The 24,221-nt window shown below is 40.0% G+C and overlaps 2 long non-coding RNA genes across 2 annotated transcripts; both read right to left on the bottom strand.

Moving 5' to 3' along the window:
• Positions 1-3,997: 3,997 nt before the first annotated feature.
• Positions 3,998-4,527, bottom strand: LOC143474651 (uncharacterized). Its single transcript, XR_013120825.1, has 3 exons — positions 4,473-4,527; positions 4,218-4,295; positions 3,998-4,088 (listed from the first exon to the last, which is right to left on the bottom strand). It is a non-coding gene; the product is annotated as an uncharacterized LOC143474651 (long non-coding RNA).
• A 14,515-nt stretch (positions 4,528-19,042) lies between these two features.
• LOC143475414 (uncharacterized) lies at positions 19,043-20,066 on the bottom strand. The gene is made up of 3 exons (XR_013121009.1): positions 19,833-20,066; positions 19,490-19,663; positions 19,043-19,153 (listed from the first exon to the last, which is right to left on the bottom strand). It is a non-coding gene; the product is annotated as an uncharacterized LOC143475414 (long non-coding RNA).
• Positions 20,067-24,221: the final 4,155 nt, after the last annotated feature.

Here is a 24,221-nt window from a genome sequence, read left to right as displayed (position 1 = left end):
AGAGAAGAGAAGATAAAGTTAACAGAATCATGGCAGAGTTACATAAGTCTGACTCACACTATACACTTTTAGCACCATACAGAATAATTTATCCTTCATTCAGTACTTACAATAGTAGAATTAATACAAACAAGTGTAAACTCACCCAGTGAAAGCCACACACACAGTATTGTTATGCTGAACATGATGACTGGTCTTTATGTGATGAGAATGTTCTGTGTTCTCCACTCTTGTATCTTCTGAGCTCCAGGAGTCTTTGTGTAGCTCCGCCCACTGAATGAATGTCAATCATACCTGTTGCTCCACTGTAAATTTTGTCTGTTCTTGTCGTGAAACATCTGATGTTCCTGTGGTGAAACTTGGCTGATGTTTGCAATGTTTTAGGGCAGTATCATTTACTCAGTCAAGACTGTTACATGCCATTTTTTATATTTTAATAAATTTGCACTTTTTCACTTTGTCATTATGGGGTATGTGGAATGTTGAGAAGGGAAATAATTTTGCCCATTTCACAATATGGCTGTAACAAAATGTGGAAAAGTGAAGCGCTGTGGGTACTTTTCAAATGTACTGCAACAGGAATTGATCAATTTAACAACTGTTGTCTTATATTTTACCTTTGTAGGAGATAATAGCTTATTCTACTGTATGTTTGTTCCATGTACCAAACTGTGCTAATTTATTTTCATTCAATAAATATACTTTTCCATTCTGTGTCACCTTCTATGTTTTCCCCTTCCACCACTATCGATTTTATTATTATTTTTGTTGTGGTGTAATTTTGTATCCCTTTATATATAAACTGTGTAGTCAGAGCATTTTAAGGTATTAAGGAGAATTAGAGTTTGAAAAGTTATTGCGATGTTATGTGCTGTCAATGTTTATGCATGTATTTGTCACTGAGCTGAGTGTAATCATAATAATCACCTGTGATGCACACTGACACGCCCCCTACTGGATGGATGTGTCCACACGCCCCCACCCTCCTGATCACCTGCACCACCCTGTCACCCCGTTCACCCCCTGACACTCACCTGGGCTTTTAAAAAGTGTATCAGGCACTATTACCTTCTCCAGAATGTATTTAATTATTACACATTTAACCATCTTCATTTTAAGGAATACATATTTGAACATGTAAAAGATAAATAGTTCTCTATCTTGATTTAATAAAGGCTCCTATGAAACTTTATTTTCTCTTTATTCACAGTCAAACACTGTCTTTTAAAATGATTTAACTTTTAAAATGCAAATGCACAACCATTATGAATATATCACCTATTTAAGCTTATCTGTGTAGTATGAGGTTTTTGTACAGTGTATCTGTGTAGTAGGAGGTTTTTGGACAGTGTATCTGTGTAGTAGGAATTTTTTATACAGTGTATCTGTGTAGTATGAGGTTTTTGTACAGTGTATCTGTGTAGTAGGAGGTTTTTGGACAGTGTATCTGTGTAGTAGGAATTTTTTATACAGTGTATCTGTGTAGTAGGAGGTTTTTGTACAGTGTATCTGGGTTTCCTGTCACTGTGGGCTGCAGGGCACAGTAGTACCGAGCAGAGTCTGATACTGCAACAGAGGAGATGTTCAGATCTACTTTCTTTTCTGTTTTGTGAAGTGTGATGGACAATCGTGGGTGAGGTGGTTCAGCTTTAGTGACAGATCCAGTAGCTTCAATAATCAGCAGCAGAAACTCTGGTCTTGATCCAGGCTTCTGTAGATACCAGTGGAGACTATAAGGTGATCCATCATATGTGCAGGACAGTGTGGTACTGCTGCCTTCAGTTAAGGATATGACTGCTTCATCTGGTCTAATACCACTGTCTGCAGAGTCAGCTGTAAAAACATCACATTTTGTCAAAAAATTACTAATTACAAATGATGGTTGTTTGTTAAATTACCAAATGTGATTGTGTAATGAAGACTTACCAATACTGGGAAGAGTTATAACAGAGAAGAGCAGCAACATGTTCATCCTGAATGTAAGTTCAGATCTAGAACTTTACACAAGAAGGCCAGTGTCACTTGAAACACGCTATACTATACATACTGTACCCTCATCACGTCAAACTCCTCCCACTCATCCTGTAGTCACTGCAATGGCTGATGGACCCATTTGTTATGTGATGTGATTGGTATCTAGTATGTGTGTGCTAATCTAAGATGATTAAACAACAGATCAAACAAAATAAGTCATATTTATACATGCTCAAAAAAAATAAAGGTAACACTAAAATAACACATCCTAGATCTCAATGAATAAAATATTCCAGTTGAAAATCTTTATTTATTACATAGTGGAATGCATTGTGAACAAAATAACAAAAAATGATCAATGCAAATTAAAATTATCCCATGGAGGTCTTGATTTGGAATCATACTCAAAATCAAAGTGGAAAATCAAATGACAGGCTGATCAAACTTAGGTGGAAATTCCTCAAGACAAGTTAAAATGAGGCTCAGTAGTGTGGATGGCCTCCACATGCCTGTATGACCTCCCTACAACACCTGGGCATGCTCCTGATGAGGCAGCAGATGTTCTCCTGAGGAATCTCCTCCCAGACCTGGATTAAAGTGTCAGTTAACTTCTGGACAGTCTGTTGTGCAATGTGGCATTGGCGGATGAAACGAGACATGATGTCCCAGATGTGCTCGATTGGATTCAGATCTGGGGAACGGGCAGGCCAGTACATAGCATCAGTGCCTTCATCGTGCAGGAACACACTTCAGCCACTCTTAGTTTAAGAGCAGACACACAGGGTTTCAACTGAGGAATATCAAACATTTGCCACCTCTACGCAAAAGGTAGTGCTTGGTCTTCAGCAGAAGGATTTCAAAGATTGAAAGATTAAAGAAAAATTTAAATGTGGAAAATGCAAATGGCTCCCCCTTCTGGGAAAAGTGTGACTCTGCATCAGAACTATGTCATGCTTTTTGTACAGTGTATCTGGGTTTCTTGTCACTGTGGGCACCAGGGCACAGTAGTACAGAGCAGAGTCTGATACTGCAGCAGATGAGATCAGCAGATCCACATGATTTTGGTCTTTATCCACTTTTGCAGATATCCCAGGGATCTCAGACATTTTGTTAGTTTTACTTGGGTAGATAAGAACAAGAAACTCTGGTCTACATGTGGGAAACTGGCAATACCACTGCAGATTATAAACATTACTACCACAGTAACTGCAGGAGAGAGTAACAGTTTCCCCCTCTGACACATGCTTTACTGGGTCAACTGGTTCAATGTTCTGTGTTGAGACTTCACCTGGTGAGAGAAGAGGAAAATGTAGTTAAATCAGAACATCTGATGCTGTGAAAAACAGTCAACAGAAGTTTTTTATCCATAAATTCATAAATATATCTTGAATGTTTTCTATTATTTTTCTGCATCATTGAACATGAATCTGTTATAAAGATAAATTCACCTAAAAGTGTGAGCAGGAGAGAAAGTGTAAAGAGCAGCATGATGATGGAGATGTGAAGTGAGTGAAAGCCAAAGCTGAATGGGATTCATGTAACTTTATACTGAGATACAGAGCTCCACCCTTACACCACCTCACACTGCTCCACCATTACACCACCTCACACTGCTCCACCCTTACACCACCTCACACTGTTCCACCTTTACACCACCCACATAGATCATCATAGTACCCTTCCCTAAATTTCCATTTGATCAGAGTAGGAATATTGGACACACATCCAGATTCAAATATGTAATATAATCAGCACCGAAGCTCAAAGCATGGTAAGTGCTCCAATTTTAATAAAATGTAAACAATAGTCTTAGTCTTAGTCACTATAGGTCACCATGGATAAAAAGTTATGATCAAGTGAAGGAAAAGCTTGGATCTGCTTTATAAATATGTCATGCTTTTTGCACAGTGTATCTGTGTAGGAGGTTTTTGTACAGTGTATCTGTGTAGTAGGAGGTTTATGTATAGTGTATCTGTGTAGTAGGAGGTTTTTGTACAGTGTATCTGGGTTTCCTGTCACTGTGGGCTCCAGGGCACAGTAGTACAGAGCAGAATCTGATACTGCAGCAGAGGAGATGTTCAGATGTAAAAGGCTTTCGCTGTTTTCAGTTATAGCTGATAGACGAGGAAGATGAGAGGCAACAATTTCAGTACTGAATGGAGAAACTGAAACAATAAACTCTGGTCTTGAACTGGAATACTGGCGGTACCAGTAAAGATAATTAGGTTTGTCACGATAATTACACGTTATAATAACATCATCCCCCTCTGAGACGTGCATGTTTCTTGTAAGTGGTTGTATTGTCTGTGCTGATGTCTCTCCTGGGGAAGAAATATGATAAAGAAAATTCCATAAAACAGCTGTTGTTTGTTGCAATGTGCAGCATTAATGTTCACTAATTTAAACAAACATTAAAATTAAAGTTTGACAATTTTTACTTATCAAATCATTAGAAAAAGCCAAACAAAACAAGATGGAAAACATAAAGATAAATTCACCTAACAGTGTGAGTAGGAGAGAAAGTGTAAGGAGCAGCATGATGATGGATATGTGAAGTGAGTGAAAGCCAAAGCTGAATGGGATTCATGTAGTTTTATACTGAGATACAGAGCTCCACCCTTACACCATCTCACACTGCTCCACCCTTACAACACCCACAGTGCTCCACCATTACACCACCTCACACTAGTGATCAGGGGCGCAGATGGAAATTCTGAAGTAAGGGGGACCAAGCTGTACAATATATACGTTTATGCTTGTAGATCAGGGGTAATCAACTATATTTTTCCGCACACCAAATTTGGCATATAGCTCCGACGTGGCGAACGTAATTAAATAATGTGTTACGTAATTTGTTGAGTAATTTGTCTAGATGCTAGATTTCGGATGGGGTCAATATAAATCTGGGGGGGACATGTCCCCCCCGTCCCCAGTGCCATCTGCGCCCCTGCTTGTGATCACAGTACACTTCCCTAAAGTCTCCTTTAATCAGAGTAGGAATATTGGACATGCATCCAGATAAAAATATGTAAAATAATCATCATTGAAGTTTATTCATGAAGCTCAAAGCATGGTAAGTGCGCTAATTTTAATAAAATGTATATAATCAATTTAGGTTATTTAATAATCAAAGCATGGTGAATGAATTATTCACATGCTAACTAGAATCACTGGAAAAAATTTAAATAATTTCTTTTTAACTTCACACAAAATGATCATGTTTTAATACAAACTGTCTTATTACAAAATTTACTAGTCAGGACATGGTAAAGAGAACTTCATAATCACCTTATTAGGCAGACATGATGCTGATATACTGTAGAAATATTGATATACTGTATAATGTATGCATTGAATCATTTTCATGTGGGATCACAAGCCATTCACTTCATTAGATGTAACCTGTATGAAACAGTGCCTTATAAGGACATCCTGTGGACATCTTATGGACACAGTATTAAATTACTGTAGTTCTGCTAAAGAGGTTTTTAAAGTCTTTCAGTACCAAGTCATATCTACATAAAGCCTACCCTCTGCTGGTAGATTTGTGTCATCACCTTGCATTGATAGAAAATAATAGTTTGCTTAGATGCATCAATGTATCCATGAGATCAGCTGACCATTTTCATTGTTCAGTTAAAGTAGACAATTGCATACCATCAATGATAATGATACTGTCACTATAGGTCACCATGGATAAAATTATGATCAAGTCAAGAGGTTTTTGTACAGTGTAGCTGGGTTTCCTGTCACTGTGGGCACCAGGGCACAGTAGTAGAGAGCAGAGTCTGATACTGCAGCAGAGGAGATCAGCAGATCCACTTGTTTTTTATTCTGATCAACATCAGCAGACATACGATGTGGGAGAGGTTCACTTTTAGCTCCACTTGGAAAGATGTAAAGGAGGAATTCTGGTCTGGATTGTGGATACTGTCGGTACCATTGGAGACTGTTTACAGTCCCACTGAACTGTTTGTAGCTGCAGGACATGGTAACATTATTACCCTGAAGTACAGCATTATGGGATAAAAGTGGTTCTATTGGATCTGCCATAGAGTCATCTGCCATAGAGAAGAGAAGATAAAGTTAACAGAATCATGGCAGAGTTACATAAGTCTGACTCACACTATACACTTTTAGCACCATACAGAATAATTTATCCTTCATTCAGTACTTACAATAGTAGAATTAATACAAACAAGTGTAAACTCACCCAGTGAAAGCCACACACACAGTATTGTTATGCTGAACATGATGACTGGTCTTTATGTGATGAGAATGTTCTGTGTTCTCCACTCTTGTATCTTCTGAGCTCCAGGAGTCTTTGTGTAGCTCCGCCCACTGAATGAATGTCAATCATACCTGTTGCTCCACTGTAAATTTTGTCTGTTCTTGTCGTGAAACATCTGATGTTCCTGTGGTGAAACTTGGCTGATGTTTGCAATGTTTTAGGGCAGTATCATTTACTCAGTCAAGACTGTTACATGCCATTTTTTATATTTTAATAAATTTGCACTTTTTCACTTTGTCATTATGGGGTATGTGGAATGTTGAGAAGGGAAATAATTTTGCCCATTTCACAATATGGCTGTAACAAAATGTGGAAAAGTGAAGCGCTGTGGGTACTTTTCAAATGTACTGCAACAGGAATTGATCAATTTAACAACTGTTGTCTTATATTTTACCTTTGTAGGAGATAATAGCTTATTCTACTGTATGTTTGTTCCATGTACCAAACTGTGCTAATTTATTTTCATTCAATAAATATACTTTTCCATTCTGTGTCACCTTCTATGTTTTCCCCTTCCACCACTATCGATTTTATTATTATTTTTGTTGTGGTGTAATTTTGTATCCCTTTATATATAAACTGTGTAGTCAGAGCATTTTAAGGTATTAAGGAGAATTAGAGTTTGAAAAGTTATTGCGATGTTATGTGCTGTCAATGTTTATGCATGTATTTGTCACTGAGCTGAGTGTAATCATAATAATCACCTGTGATGCACACTGACACGCCCCCTACTGGATGGATGTGTCCACACGCCCCCACCCTCCTGATCACCTGCACCACCCTGTCACCCCGTTCACCCCCTGACACTCACCTGGGCTTTTAAAAAGTGTATCAGGCACTATTACCTTCTCCAGAATGTATTTAATTATTACACATTTAACCATCTTCATTTTAAGGAATACATATTTGAACATGTAAAAGATAAATAGTTCTCTATCTTGATTTAATAAAGGCTCCTATGAAACTTTATTTTCTCTTTATTCACAGTCAAACACTGTCTTTTAAAATGATTTAACTTTTAAAATGCAAATGCACAACCATTATGAATATATCACCTATTTAAGCTTATCTGTGTAGTATGAGGTTTTTGTACAGTGTATCTGTGTAGTAGGAGGTTTTTGGACAGTGTATCTGTGTAGTAGGAATTTTTTATACAGTGTATCTGTGTAGTATGAGGTTTTTGTACAGTGTATCTGTGTAGTAGGAGGTTTTTGGACAGTGTATCTGTGTAGTAGGAATTTTTTATACAGTGTATCTGTGTAGTAGGAGGTTTTTGTACAGTGTATCTGGGTTTCCTGTCACTGTGGGCTGCAGGGCACAGTAGTACTGAGCAGAGTCTGATACTGCAACAGAGGAGATGTTCAGATCTACTTTCTTTTCTGTTTTGTGAAGTGTGATGGACAATCGTGGGTGAGGTGGTTCAGCTTTAGTGACAGATCCAGTAGCTTCAATAATCAGCAGCAGAAACTCTGGTCTTGATCCAGGCTTCTGTAGATACCAGTGGAGACTATAAGGTGATCCATCATATGTGCAGGACAGTGTGGTACTGCTGCCTTCAGTTAAGGATATGACGGTTTCATCTGGTCTAATACCACTGTCTGCAGAGTCAGCTGTAAAAACATCACACAGTGTCAAAAAATTACTAATTAAATACAAATGATGGTTGTTTGTTAACCCACCAAATGTGATTGTGTAATGACGACTTACCAATACTGGGAAGAGTTATAACAGTGAAGAGCAGCAACATGTTCATCCTGAATGTAAGTTCAGATCTTGAACTTTACACAAGAATGCCAGTGTCACTTGAAACACGCTATACTACACATACTGTACCCTCATCACATCAAACTCCTCCCACTCATCCTGTAGTCACTGCAATGGCTGATGGACCCATTTGTTATGTGATGTGATTGGTATCTAGTATGTGTGTGCTAATCTAAGATGATTAAACAACAGATCAAACAAAATAAGTCATATTTATACATGCTCAAAAAAAATAAAGGTAACACTAAAATAACACATCCTAGATCTCAATGAATAAAATATTCCAGTTGAAAATCTTTATTTATTACATAGTGGAATGCATTGTGAACAAAATAACAAAAAATGATCAATGCAAATTAAAATTATCCCATGGAGGTCTTGATTTGGAATCATACTCAAAATCAAAGTGGAAAATCAAATGACAGGCTGATCAAACTTAGGTGGAAATTCCTCAAGACAAGTTAAAATGAGGCTCAGTAGTGTGGATGGCCTCCACATGCCTGTATGACCTCCCTACAACACCTGGGCATGCTCCTGATGAGGCAGCAGATGTTCTCCTGAGGAATCTCCTCACATACCTGGATTAAAGATCAGTTAACTTCTGGACAGTCTGTGGTGCAACATGGCATTGGTGGATGAAATGATACATGATGTCCAGGAGGTAGTGGTCCAGCTACTGGGTTGTTGCTCTCCTACGGCCACCTCCATGTCTCCTGGTGTACTGGCCTGTCTCCTGGCATCTGCTCCATGCTCTGGACACTGCTGACAGACACAGCAAACCTTCTTGCCACAGTTTGCATTGATGTGCCATCCTTGATGAACTGCACTACCTGAGCAACTTCTGTGGTAGACACCGCCTCATGCTACCTCTATGGTGAGAGAACTGACAAAATGCTAAAGTGACCAAAACATCAGCCAGAAAGGATGAGAACAGAGAAAAGGTCTGTGGTCACCACATGCAGAACCACTCCTTTGTAGGGGGTGTCTTGCTAACTGCCTCTCATTTCTACACGTTTTCTGTTCCATTTGCACAACAGCAGGTGAAATTGAAGTGTGGTTGACTTGGAGATACATTGTTGTTTAAGTCTTCCCTTTATTTTTGTGAGCAGTAGCCTATATATCATATGTATTTATATTGCATTGTAAAAAATCAGCTCTTCAAATATGGGTTCAGGTCTGTAATGAACAAGCCAGAGTTGAGTGTGAAGAAAAAAGCCCCTGGTTGGAAATAAAGAAGAAATCTTAGGAAGACCAAGACTGAAAAGAACCCACATCCTTCTGGGGCAGCTCTGCTTAGAAACAGTCCTGTTCAGTTCATTATAGGACAAGAATGTGCTACCTTGAGTTTAATTGAGGAATATCAAACATTTCTCACCTCTATGCAAAAGGTGGTACTTGGTCTTCAGCAGAAGGATTTCAAAGACTGAAGAGTAAAGACTGAAGGAAAATGCAATTGGCTCCCCCTTCTGGGGGAATCGTGTCTCTGCATCAGAAATATGTTGTGCTTTTTGTACAGTGTATCTGGGTTTCTTGTCACTGTGGGCACCAGGGCACAGTAGTACAGAGCAGAGTCTGATACTGCAGCAGAGGAGATCAACAGATCCACATGATTTTGGTCTTTATCCACTTTTGCAGATATCCCAGGGATCTCAGACTTTTTGTTAGTTTCTCTTGGGTAGATAAGAACAAGAAACTCTGGTCTATATGTGGGAAACTGGCGATACCACTGCAGATTATAAGCATTACTATCACTGTAACTGCAGGAGAGAGTAACAGTTTCCCCTTCTGACACATGCTTTACTGGGTCAACTGGTTCAATGTTCTGTGCTGAGACTTCACCTGGTGAGAGAAAAGGAAAATGAAATTTAATCAGAACAATCAGTAGTTTGTTATCCACAAATTCATAAATATGTATTGAATGTTTTCTATTATTTCTCTGCATCATTGAGCATGAATCTGTCATTAAGATAAACTCACCTAACAGTGTGAGTAGGAGAGAAAGTGTAAAAAGCAGCATGATGATGGAGATGTGAAGTGAGTAAAAGCCAAAGCTGAATGGGATTCATGTAGTTTTTTATTGAGATACAGAGTTCCACCCTCACACCACCTCACACTGCTCCACCCTTACACCACCTCACACTGGTCATCATAGTACCCTTCTCTAAAGTCCCATTTGATCAGTGTAGGGATATTGGACACACACCCAGATAAAAATATGTAATATAACCACATTGAAGTTTGTTCATGAAGCTCAAAGCAAAGGTGCTCTAATTTTAATAAAATGCATATAATCCACATTTTCATTTTAATAATGAAAGCATGGTGAATAATTTCTTTCACATGCTAACTAGAATCACTGGAAATAATTATAATAAGTTTCTTTTAACTTCTTTAACTTCACACAAAATGTCTTACTACAAAATTTAATAGTCAGGACAAGGTAAAGAGAACTTCATAATCACCTTATTAGGCAGACATGATGCTGATATACTGTAGAAATATTGATATATAATGTATGCATTGAATCATTTTCATGTGGGATCACAAGCCATTCACTTCATTAGATGTAACCTGTATGAGACAGTGCCTTATAAGGACATCCCGTGGACATCTTATGGAAACAGTGTTAAATTACTCTAGTTCTGCTAAAGAGGTTTCAAAAGTCTTTCAGTACTAAACCTATCCACATAAAGCCTACCCTCTGCTGGTAGACTTGTGTCATCACACTGTATTGATAGAAAATAATAGTTTGCTTAGATGCATCAATGTTGCATACCATCAATAATAATGATACTGTCACTATAGGTCACCATGTATAAAATGTTATGATCAAGGCAAGAAGTTTTTGTACAGTGTATCTGTGTAGTAGGAGGTTTTTGTACAGTGTATCTGGGTTTCCTGTCACTGTGGGCTGCAGGGCACAGTAGTACAGAGCAGAGTCTGATACTGCAGCAGGGGAGATCAGCAGATCCACACGTTTAAGATTCTGATTAACATCAGCAGACATACGATGTGGGAGAGGTTCACTTTTAGCTCCACTTGGAAAGATGTAGAGGAGGAATTCTGGTCTGGATTGTGGATACTGTCTGTACCAGTGGAGATTCTGCAAATTACCACTGAACTGTTTGTAGCTGCAGGACAGGGTAACATTATTACCCTGAAGCACAGCATTATGGGGGGAAAGTGGTTCTATTTGATCTGCCATAGAGTCACCTGCCAAGAAGAGAAGAGAAGATAAAGTTAACAGAATCATGGCAGAGTTGCATAAGTCTGACTCACACTATACACTTTTAGCACCACACAGAATAATTTATCCTTCATTCAGTACTTACAATAGCAGAATTAATACAAACAAGTGTAAACTCACCCAGTGAAAGCCACATACACAGTATTGTTATGCTGAACATAATGACTGGTCTTTACGTGATGATAATGTTCTGTGTTCTCCACTCTTGTATCTTCTGAGCTCCAGGAGTCTTTGTGTAGCTCCACCCACTGAACAAATGTCAACCTGTTGCTCCACTGTAAGTTTTGGCTGTTCCTGTGGTGAAACTTGGGCTGATGTGTGCAATATTTTAGGGCAGTAAAATTTACTTGGTCAAGACTGATGCATGTCATTTTTTGCAAAAAAATATTATGGCATATTGTGTATGTATTTGTCACTGAGCTGAGTTTAATCATAATAATCACCTGTGATGCACACTGACACGCCCCCTACTGGATGGATGTGTCCACACGCCCCCACCCTCCTGATCACCTGCACCACCCTGTCACCCCGTTCACCCCCTGATACTCACCTGGGCTATTAAAGAGTGCCTCAGGCACACTTACCTTCAACAGAATGTATTTAATTATCACTGATGTTATGATCAGAGTTTTTTTGGGTTTTTTGGGATGGCACAACGACCTGATTACCATCCGGTGCGGGAGACATGGAGCTTCATGTCACTGGATGAGATTGGATGGCGGGCCTTTAAAAGCTCGCTCAGAGAGAGAAACAGTGTGGTGTCTTGAGCAGTGGATTCCACTTGGTCATTGGGTGATGCTAGTGATTTCTGGCTTGAGTTGTAACTGGCTGTGTGAGTTCGGACCAATGGTTTACCGTCGGGCCTGTTATGAGAAAATTCGATACGTGTTGGGAGAAATAATGCTTATATGCTATGAATTTATTGAATTTGTGTATAGTGCATAAATAACATCATTGTGGATTTTTGGGGTTGTTTATTTTGGGTTATTAATAAAACATTGTAAGGCTGGGCTGTTGTATTCTTTTGGGGCGTTTTCTCCTGTTTCAGTTATAGGGAGATAGGGAAGGTTTATGTATTTTTATTTGTTTTCTTTTTATAAGGTTAATTAACTTGAAACAGGGGATTATGGAATTTTGTTTAAGTTGGCCTTGGCCGTATCTTTTTAATATATATACATAACACAAATAAATGAATGGCAACAGCCAAGACATCCATTTCAGTGTTGCCCAATATATTTATTTTTATTTCTTTTTATGTTGCGACCTTGTCTTATCGAGCCGGGTTCATCTGGGCCATAACACTGATCATTAGAACTGTTCCTTTAAAGCTGCATTTATATGTATATGCACATGTATTAGTCACATTTGACCATCTTCAGTTTAAAGAATACATCTTTGAATATAAAAAATATAAATAGTTCTCTATCTTGATTTAATCAAAGCTCCTATGAAACTTAATTTTCTCTATTTTCGCATTACCAGTCGTAAATACTTTTTTTTGTCTTCAGTTGGGCTTCAGCAGAAGGATTTCTAAGACTGGAAGATAAAGTTTAAATATGGTAAATGCAAATAGTTCCCCTTCTGGGAAAAACTTGGCTCTGCATCAAAAAAATGTCATGCTTTTTGCACAGTGTATCTGTGTAGTAGGAGGTTTTTGTACAGTGTATCTGTGTAGTAGGAGGTTTTTGTACAGTGTATCTGGGTTTCCTGTCACTGTGGGCTGCAGGGCACAGTAGTACAAAGCAGAGTCTGATACTGCAGCAGAGGAGATGTTCAGATGTAAAAGGCTTTTGCTGTTTTCAGTTATAGCTGATAGACGAGGAAGATGAGAGGCAGCACTTTCAGTACTGTATGGAGAAATGGAAACAATAAACTCTGGTCTTGAACTGGGATACTGGCGATACCAGTAAAGATAATTAGGTTTGTCACGATAATTACACGTTATAATAACTTCCTCCCTCTCTGAGACGTGCTTGTCTCTTGTAAGTGGTTGTATTGTCTGTGCTGACGTCTCTCCTGGGGAAGAAATATGATAAAGAAAATTCCATAAAACAGCTTTTGTTTGTTGCAATGTGAAGCATTAATATTTATAAATTTATATATTTATAAATATATAAATAACACTTATTTAAATAAACATAAAAATAAAGTTTGACAATTTTTACTTATTAAATCATTATACAAAACAAGAAGGAAAATATAAAGATAAACTCACCTAAAAGTGTGAGTAGGAGAGAAAGTGTAAAGAGCAGCATGATGATGGAGATGTGAAGTGAGTGAAAGCCAAAGCTGAATGGGCTTCATGTAGTTTTATACTGAGATACAGAGCTCCACCCTTACACCACCTCACACTACTCCTCTCTTACACCACCTCACACTGCTCCACCTTTACACCACCTCACACTGCTCCACCCTTATACCACCTCACACTGTTCCATCCTTACACCACCTCACACTGATCATCATAGTACCCTTCCCCAAATTTCTGTTTAATCAGAGTAAGAATATTGGACATGCATCCAGATTAAAATATGTAACTTAATCAGCACTGAAGCTCAAAGCATGGTAAGTGCTCCAATTTTAGCATGGTGAATCACACCATGTCACATACTAGACACACCATCTAGTCACATACTAGAATCACTGAGAACAATTTTTGAAATTTGACATCTTTGACATTTGATAATCATTTCCTATTAACTTCTATAAACGAAAAATGATCCTTCATGTTTTAATACAAATTGTCTTATTACAAAATTTACTAGTCACCATATTAGGCAGACATAATGCTGATGTACTGTCGAAATATTGATATATAATGTGTGAATTTAATTAATGGGATCATACATGTGGGAGATGTGACATTCACTCTATTAGATGTAATCTGTATTAGACAGTGCCTTAAAAGTGTCACGGTACGGCGAGCCCCCTACTGGTCGCCTCCGTCTACAGCGGCAGCTGTACTGATGTTGTGGTGTTGTGTTCGGCCCTCAGGTGGGCGGAGCCCGCGATCCGTCTTACCTGAGGGTCGTTTGTTTGTCTATATATGTCTTGTCTTTGTACCAGTTGACCGCTGGTCATTATATCCTTCATTTGGATCATGTCATGGGTTTTTGATTTGCGCACTTTTCTATTAAACCATACTTTTTCCTGGTAGAGGATCCTGGTAGAGAGTACGCTGTGCGCAATTGGCTGCCGCTTCTCGCCGGTGTGTGATTGGTTGTCTGTAACGTAGCTGTGTTAACAATTGTAAAGCGCCTTGGGTATCTAGATAAGGCGCTATATAAATTGAAACATTCATTCATTCATTCATTCATGGTCAGGTCATCGGCGACTAAACCGGCAACCCCCCCTGGCTCTGCCTTGGGTGGAGGGTGGGAGGACACCCTGTAGGATTAAAAACAAGACCTACTAAAGGGCTGAGGTTTTCCCAGCCCATCCTCCAATCTCTCCCATCTATTGGTTAAATAGTGAAGCCACGGCAGCAGGTGGTGGATTGCCTTTCTGGTGTCTTCGGCATCTCCGGAGTAATGGCAGAAGGTCATCTGGCCAGGCGTCTTTGATATCCTCAAAGTAACAGCTGGGCAGAACAATCAGCAGAAGGTTGATACTGTGGGGCAATCACTGGTTTGGACAAGTCGTCTAGATATCTCATTTTTCTTGCCACTTGACCTTCCAGCCCAGTGATCCAGAGGGTGGACGAGTACCTGCACAATGCTCTCTCCACCTTAAGTCACGTGCAGGCCACACTGGCAACTCTTTGTTCTCTCTCTTCTTCCCAAGTCGCAGAGCGACAAGCCCTCTTGCGGTGCTGGCAGGTCTGAGAAACTGGAAGTCGGCAGTAAGAACTTGCATGTGCGCGACTCAGGAGTGATGGTCACACATCTTTCTGAAGGGTGACAGAATTGTGAGGTCCTTCCTGGGTGACCAGGCGGCCCTATTTAGGGAGGCCCCGCCTGCCTCAATTCGAGGACACCTCTAGAAAAAGTGAGGTAAAAAAGGCTCATCCCCCCAATTCGCCCTGGCTGGCTACCCACGGTCAGTGGGGTCTCCATTCTAGTGGGCTCAACCATAGGCAAAAACTACAAATCGCATGTTGGAATGTGCAAACACTTCTGGACTCTTCCACAAAAAAGAAAAGGGCCGCCCTGCTTAGTAGAGAACATTTTGCTTATGGGGTTGACATTGCTGCTCTCTCTGAGATGAGGTTCCCTGACACTGGCAAAAGGAAGGAGAAGTTCCACACCTTCTTTTGGTCAGGCCTACCCAAAGGCTCGCGGCTGCAAGGAACCTCGGGCACAGGCTTTGCCATCGCTAACCGGCTTCTGCCCCAGCTTACCGAATTGCCTAGGACAGTATCTGATCGGATCATGACTTTGCGGTTAGTCTTATCTAGTAGAACCCACATGTTCCTTGTCAGTGTCTACGCTCCCACTTTGACAAGTGCCCCTGCAGATATTAGTGCCTTCTATGCTCAGCTAAGGGAAGTACTTAACAGCACTCCACATACTGACACCTTAGTTGTGCTTGATGACTTCAATGCCAGAGTTGGTAGCAACCACCTAGCATGGCCCAAGGTCCTTGGTAAGTACGGTCGTGGTGCTAGTAACAGCAGTGGGGAGCTCCTCCTTCAGCTGTGTAATGAATACAAACTAACAGTTAGCAATACCCTCTTTAACACTTCTGAAAACCATTTCTTCTCATGGAAACACCCACGGTCTGGCCACCCCCATCTTCTGGATTACATCCTTATTAGCCATAATCATGTGTCTGATGTATGCATCACCAGAGCAATGAGAGGTGCGGAATGTGGGAGCGATCACTACATAATTAAGTGTCGACTCAGGGTCTCTGTTCATCGTCCCAGGCAGAGGACAGCCCCCAAGCCCAGCAGGAAGTTGGATGTTGGCAAGCTTCGAGAATTTAGCATTCAGGGCACTCTTGCTGACACATTCAATAGACGTTTCTTCCCAACTTTAGATCCAGCCTCTACTCCATGTGATAAATGGCAGTACTACTGCTCCTGCCTATACCAAGCCGCCAAAGATACCCTTGGGTTTCCCAGGAGGAGGAATCAGGACTGGTTTGACGATGGCAATGACCAGGTTGAGGCACTGCTTAAAATAAAGAAGAGTGCACACCTGGCCTGTCTTACCAATCCATCCTGTCAAAGAACTAGAGCTGAATTTGCTAGAGCTAAATCCAAACTCCAGCGTGCATTAAGGGACATGCAAGACAGCTGGCGAAATAAGAAAGCTGAGGAAATCCAACAAATGGCTGATATTGGTGACTCTCGAGGCTACTACCAGGTGTTAAAGACTGTCTTCAAACCAGAGGGCCCCCAATCCACCTCTGTGATGGCCACCAATGGAGTCATGCTCCTGACTGAGAAAAATGACATCTTGCAAAGATGGCGTTCACATTTTGACCAGCTGCTCAATCAGACCTCGAATGCCAATCCTGCTGTCCTAAACAGGATTTGGCAACGACTGACATTTTCATGTGTGGATGCCCCATTGGACTTAGATGAAGTGAGGACGGCCATGCGGAGTCTCGCCGTCAACAAATCTCCTGGGACTGATGGCATCCAGGCAGAGGTCCTCCAAAAATGAGGGGAACTTATCATTACAGCTTTCTATGATGTTCTGTCCACCATATGGAATGAGAAGACTGTGCCAAAAGCTTTCAAAGATGCTCAGGTTATCCCCATCTATAAGAAGACGGGTAACAAGCAGGACTGTGGCAACTACAGAGGCATCTCTTTTCTCTCAACAGCAGGAAAGGTTCTGGGAAAGATTATCCACAAACGCCTACAACCAATCTTGGATACTACACTGCCAGAATCACAATGTGGTTTTCGCGCTGGCAGATCAACTGTGGATATGATTTTCACACTGAGGCAACTGCAAGAGAAGGCACTCGAACAAAATGTCCCTTTGTACATGGTATTTATCGATTTTACCAAAGCCTTCGACACTGTGAACAGAGAATGCCTGTGGACCCTTCTGCACAGGTACGGATGCCCAGACGGGTTAACCAACCTCATCTCGCAGTTACATACTGGAATGATGGCTCAGGTCTCACTAAACGGAGGGCTGTCTGAGGAGTTTACAGTGAAGCAGGGTGTCAAGCAAGGGTGCGTGCTTGCCCCATCCCTGTTCTCCCTCTACCTCAGTGCTGTACTCGAGCTCTGCCCTGACCAGGGTGGAGTATACCTGTTAACACGCTCAGATGGCAACCTGTTCAATACTCGCCGCCTGAAAGCCAAGACTCTGACGCGCACAGTCTGTGCAAGGGAACTGCAATACGCAGATGATTCGGTTCTGGTGTCTCACTCTGAGGTAGAGCTTCAAAACATGCTGGATGCCTTCCATTTAGTGGCAGAGAGCCTAGGGCTCACTATTAACGTCACAAAAACGGAGGTCATGCTTCAGCCTTCTCGCCACGCGGCTATTGCTGACCCTGTACTGAAACTGAATGGGCGTCCACTCAAGTCAGTCCAGAGCTTCAACTACCTTGGAAGCACACTTGCCAGTGACAATAGCCTGGACAGGGAAGTGGAGAGACGCATTAGTGCAGCCTCTGCAGCATATGGGAAGCTTCAGACCAGAGTATGGAAACGGCCTGGAATCCGACTTTCCACCAAATGCAAGGTATACCGTGTTGTTGTCCTCAGCTGCCTGCTTTATTCTGCAGAGACTTATACCTTGTATCGCCGCCATGTCAACCAGCTTCAGCGCACGCAGATGGCTCAGTTGTGCCATCTTCTCAGAATCCGCTAGCAGGATCGCATCAGCAACGTAGAGGTTAGAAGACGTGCTGGCATACTCAGTGTGGACGCTCTTCTTACCCAGTGCCAACTCCGCTGGGCTGGCCATGTGTTTCGCATGAGTGAAGCTAGGCTGCCTAAAGCAGTCTTTTATGGTGAGCTGCACAATGGAAGAAGAAGTGTTGGTCGCCCGAAGCTCCGCTACAAGGACTGCCTGAAGAGCCACCTGAAAATCTGTAATATCGAGGCAGAGACATGGGAGGCTGCAGCTCAGAACCGCATGGTCTGGAGAGCTCACTGCAGAAAGTCCATCACCAGTGTGGAAAGTCAACTCAGGGCAGAGTCCCAGAGGCGCAGCCAGCAACGCGCGACTAGAGGCTCTCAGTGCCAGTCAGTACCAGTGCCAGTTGCTTCCCAACTCTCCTGTCGTCACTGCGGACGGACTTGCCTCCACCGCATAGGATTATACTCGCACGAGAGAAGTTGCCGGGGTCGTCATACTCCCCAGGAGTGACCGCCATACATACATTAAGCAGATTATCTAATGTACATTTATTTACGTGACACATTATTCACAATTGAAACTTTATTGTAAAACCTTCTTGAATGATGTTTTGTCTGTTGGTTATCTCTACAATTCTTGACTTAATTCCAAAGTATTTTTAATCTTTTGCTTGAACTGTGTATAAAACAAACGTGATATTGTTGCGACATGTAAAGGCTCTCCTAAAGGCACATTTTCATATTAAGAGCATATTTCATATAAGAGCATATTTTATATTTGTCTTATTTGTATTTATGTACCATATCTATATTTTTTGTTGTGGTTACATAGTTTACATTTTCAGTTTCAAAGTTCATAATAATCAAAAATATGATTTGTTTTAATCAGTAATGTTTGCATGAAATCAGCACTCAAAATGTAAAAGGTTTCAATCAGTGCATTTTTTATTAATCTTGTGTAATGGCACACACATTCTATTAATTCAGACTTTAGACAACAGGAAGACAGCAAAGAAAAATGTGTAACATTTTCAAGGTGCAGTCTGTTCTTCAGCAGTATCTGCTACGGTAAACCCATCTTAGGTGTCTGAAGCCTCAGTGCAACCTGATTGGTAGATTAAATGGTGATCAGGTTCCATGCAAGAGAACTGATTCTTCAAACACAGTACTGAATACATGCGTTGAGAACATATTCATGTAAAATGATGTGTATATTTTGCTGTTAAATAAGGTTTTGTTCAGGTTGTTGAGATTTGACTCATTCAGATATTTTTGTGCAGATGATCATAGTTTCCTGTCACTGTGGGCTGCAGGGCACAGTAGTACAGAGCAGAGTCTGATACTGCAGCAGAGGAGATCAGCAGATCCACATGATTTTTATCTTCATTTACTACTGCAGACACTCCTGGTACTGGGGGATCAGCTTTTAGTTCAAATTTACCTTCATCAATCAGATAAAGAAACTGTGGTTTGGATCTGGAATACTGACGATACCACAGCAGATAATCAGTTGTATAAGATCCATTGTACTGACAGGAGAGGGTAACAGGATTTCCTTGTAGGACATTTACAGTGGAGGAGACTGGTCCTATTCCCTCTCCAGAACTATAACCTGCTGAAGAGATTAAAAGACAAGAGGGGAAACATGTCAGGATTAGTTTGGTTTAGTAAATATTAACCCTCCTTTATTATATAAAACCTCCAGTTCATTAAATGTTTTGTTCATCCAGTGCATGATGATCTGTTCCTGTTCTTGAATTGTCCAGTGATCATGTGCAGCTTACCTAAAATGAGAAACAGAAGCCAGTGTTCACTAACACATGCCATGACTGAACTGCAGACTCCGTTTCTGATACAGATTCTCCTTTTCTTCATCTTCCCATAGAACAACCCAGTATCACATCATCTGCAGTTTCAGGATTTCTAGATGAACGCTGCCCCCTTCTGGAGGGATTACTGAATTACTGTGTATCAGGAGGAAACCTTTATTATCACACACTACATGATTAATTGTTAACTGTTTTCACCACCACAAACAGAAAATCTGATTTAATATTTAAAGAATTAGAAATCTGATAAATTGAGTCTTTGAATAGAAGTATCATTGTATTCATTTGTTCAAATAATAATAATAACAGGAGGTTAATAAGAGAAGGTGTCTGTTTAATTGAGAATGACAACAGCTTGTTGTCAACAACTGTGAACAATAGTGGTGTTGACAGTTCATCACTACACTCCAACTGTTCACATGTAAAAAGCTACTATAAGTTAAATAATAAAATGGCCAGTAAATGTACATCATCTGTACAGCTGCAAGGTGAAGGTTTCTAGTAGTACAGTGGCTGTTAAACAGTTATTTATGTTCTGTCTTTTAATGACAAATGTTTCAACAGTATTTCATACATTTATCCAAATCTTCGTTGACTTAGTTGCTTCGTTGCATTAGTTCTTTCTACTAAAGCTGTCATTTTGTTGGAACATGTTTTTGTACAGTGTATCTGGACTTCCTGTCACTGTGGGCTGCAGGGCACAGTAGTACAGAGCAGAGTCTGATACTGCAGCAGAGGAGATCTTCAGATGTAAAAGGTTTTTACTGTTTTCAGTTATAGCTGATAGACGAGGAAGATGAGAGGCAGCACTTTCAGTACTATATGGAGAAATGGAAACAATAAACTCTGGTCTTGAAGTGGGATACTGGCGATACCAGTAAAGATAATCAGGTTTGTCTTGATAATTACACGTTATAATAACTTCTTTCCCCTCTGAGAAGTGCCTGTCTAATGTAAGTGGTTGTATTGTCTGTGCTGAGGTCTCTCCTGGGGAAGAAATATGATAAAGAAAATTCCATAAAACAGCTGTTGTTTGTTGCAATGTGAAGCATTAATATTCACTAATTTAAATGAACAATAAAATTAAAGTTTGACAATTTTTACTTATCAAACCATTATAAAAAGCCAAACAAAACAAGAAGGAAAATATAAAGTTAAACTCACCTAAAAGTGTGAGTAGGAGAGAAAGTGTAAAGAGCAGCATGATGATGGAGATGTGAAGCGAGTGAAAACCAGAGCTGAATGGGATTCATGTAGTTTCATACTGAGATACAGAGCTCCACCCTTACAACACCCATACTGCTCCACCATTACACCACCTCACACTTGTGATCACAGTACACTTCCCATTTGATCAGAGTAGGATTATTGGACACACATCCAGATAAAAATATGTAATATGTAATCATCATGGAAGTTTATTCATGAAGCTCAAAGCATGGAAAGTGCGCTAATTTTAATCAAATGTATATAATCAATTTAGGTTATTTAATAATGAAAGCATGGTGAATTAATTATTCACATGCTAACTAGAATCACTGGAAAAAAATTGAAAATCATTTCCTTTTAACTTCACACAAAATGATCATGTTTTAATACAAACTGTCTTATTACAAAATTTACTAGTCAGGACATGGTAAAGAGAACTTCATAATCACCTTATTAGGCAGACATGATGCTGATGTACTGTAGAAATATTGATATATAATGTATGCATTGAATCATTTTCATGTGGGATCACAAGCCATTCACTTCATTAGATGTAACCTGTATGAGACAGTGCATTATAAGGACATCCTGTGGACATCTTATGGACACAGTATTAAATTATCGTAGTTCTGCTAAAGAGGTTTTAAAAGTCTTTCAGTACCAAGTCATATCTACATAAAGCCTACCCTCTGCTGGTAGATTTGTGTCATCACCTTGTATTGATAGAAAATAATAGTTTGCTTAGATGCATCAATGTATCCATGAGATCAGCTGACCATTTTCATTGTTCTGTTAAAGTAGACAATTGCATACCATCAATGATAATGATACTGTCACTACAGGTCACCATGGATAAAATTATGATCAAGTCAAGAGGTTTTTGTACAGTGTAGCTGGGTTTCCTGTCACTGTGGGCACCAGGGCACAGTAGTAGAGAGCAGAGTCTGATACTGCAGCAGAGGAGATCAGCAGATCCACTTGTTTTTTATTCTGATCAACATCAGCAGACATACGATGTGGGAGAGGTTCACTTTTAGCTCCACTTGGAAAGATGTAAAGGAGGAATTCTGGTCTGGATTGTGGATACTGTCGGTACCATTGGAGACTGTTTACAGTCCCACTGAACTGTTTGTAGCTGCAGGACAGGGTAACATTATCACCCTGAAGCACAGCATTATGGGGCGAAAGTGGTTCTATTTGATCTGCCATAGAGTCACCTGCCAAAGAGAAGAGAAGATAAAATTAACAAAATCATGGCAGAGTTGCATAAGTCTGACTCACACTATACACTTTTAGCACCAAACAGAATAATTTATCCTTCATTCAGTACTTACAATAGTAGAATTAATACAAGCAAGTGTAAACTTACCCAGTGAAAGCCACACACACAGTATTGTTATGCTGAACATGATGACTGGTCTTTACGTGATGAGAATGTTCTGTGTTCTCCACTCTTGAATCTTCTGAGCTCTAGGAGTCTTTGTGTAGCTCCACCCACTGAGCGAATGTCAATCATACCTGTTGCTCCACTGTAAGTTTTGCCTGTTCTTGTCGTGAAACATCTGATGTTTAGGGCAGTAAAATTTACTTGTTCAAGACTGTTGCATCTCATTTTTTTGCAAAAAATATTATGGCTTATTGTGTGTAGAATATTGAAGGAATTTTTTTTACTCTTATTTAATTTAAGCATTTTAAGGTATTGAGAGTATTTGATTTGTTTATGCACGTATTTGTCACCGAGCTGAGTTTAATCATAATAATCACCTGTGATGCATACTGACACGCCCCCTACTGGATGGATGTGTCCACACGTCTCCACCCTCCTGATCACCTGCACCACTCTGTCACCCCGTTTACACCCGGACACTTACCTGGGCTAATAAAGAGTGCCTCAGGCACACTTACCTTCAACAGAATTTATTTAATTATTACAGATAATTTGACCGGTTCTTTTAATGCTGTATTTATATGTATGTGCACATGTATTAGTCACATTTGACCATCTTCATTTTAAGGAATACATCTTTGAATATGAAAAAGATAAATAGTTCTCTATCTTGATTTAATCAAAGCTTCTATGAAACTTTATTTTCTCTATATTTGCACTACAAGTCGTAAACACTTTTTGTGTTCAGTTGGTCTTCAGCAGAAGGATCTCTGGAAGATAAAGTTTAAATATGGCAAATAGCTCCCTCTTCTGGGAAAAGCTTCAGAAATATGTCATGCTTTTTGTACAGTGTAGCTGGGTTTCCTGTCACTGTGGGCACCAGGGCACAGTAGTACAGAGCAGAGTCTGATACTGCAGCAGAGGAGATGTTCAGATCCACTTTCCTTTCTGTTTTGTGAAGTTTGATGGACAGTCGTGGGTGAGGAAGTTCTGCTTTAGCAACGTATCCAGTAGCTTCATCAATCAGCAGCAGAAACTCTGGTCTTGATCCAGGCTTCTGTAGGTACCAGTGGAGACTATAAGGTGATCCATCATATGTGCAGGACAGTGTGGTACTGCTGCCTTCAGTTAAGGATATGAATGCTTCATCTGGTCTAATACCACTGTCTGCAGAGTCAGCTGTAAAAACATCACACAGTGTCAAAAACAACTGATTAAATACAAATGTTGGTTGTTTGTTAACCCACCAAATGTGATTGTGTAATGAGGACTTACCAATACTGGGAAGAGTTATAACAGTGAAGAGAATATGTTCATCCTGAATGTAAGTTCAGATCTTGAACTTTACACAAGAATGTTAGTGTCTCCAGAAACACACTATACTACACATACTGTACCCTCATCACATCAAACTCCTCCCTCTCATCACATCCAACTCCTCCCACTCATCACATCAAACTCCTCCCACTCATCCTCTAGTCACTGCATTGGCTGACAAACCCATGTGTTATTTTATGTTTTCATTTGATCAGTATTCCAAAACATCCATACTGTATAAGTTTCATATAAGGATATGTCCCTGACATTTACTAGTCATTATTTAGAAGGTAGTTAGTTAGATAATTCTTATTTATAGTTTTAAAATAAACTATATACCACTATCTTTTCAAGTAATTGTGGCAAGCAGGACTAACAAAAAAAAAAAAACAAAACAAAAATAGGAAAAAAGAAAGAAGTACACGACTATC

The sequence above is a fragment of the Brachyhypopomus gauderio genome, chromosome 14 (assembly GCF_052324685.1).
Source record: "Brachyhypopomus gauderio isolate BG-103 chromosome 14, BGAUD_0.2, whole genome shotgun sequence".
Taxonomy (NCBI): domain Eukaryota; kingdom Metazoa; phylum Chordata; class Actinopteri; order Gymnotiformes; family Hypopomidae; genus Brachyhypopomus; species Brachyhypopomus gauderio.
Note: the sequence above shows the minus strand (reverse complement) of the source record. Positions and strands in the feature narration are given on the sequence as shown.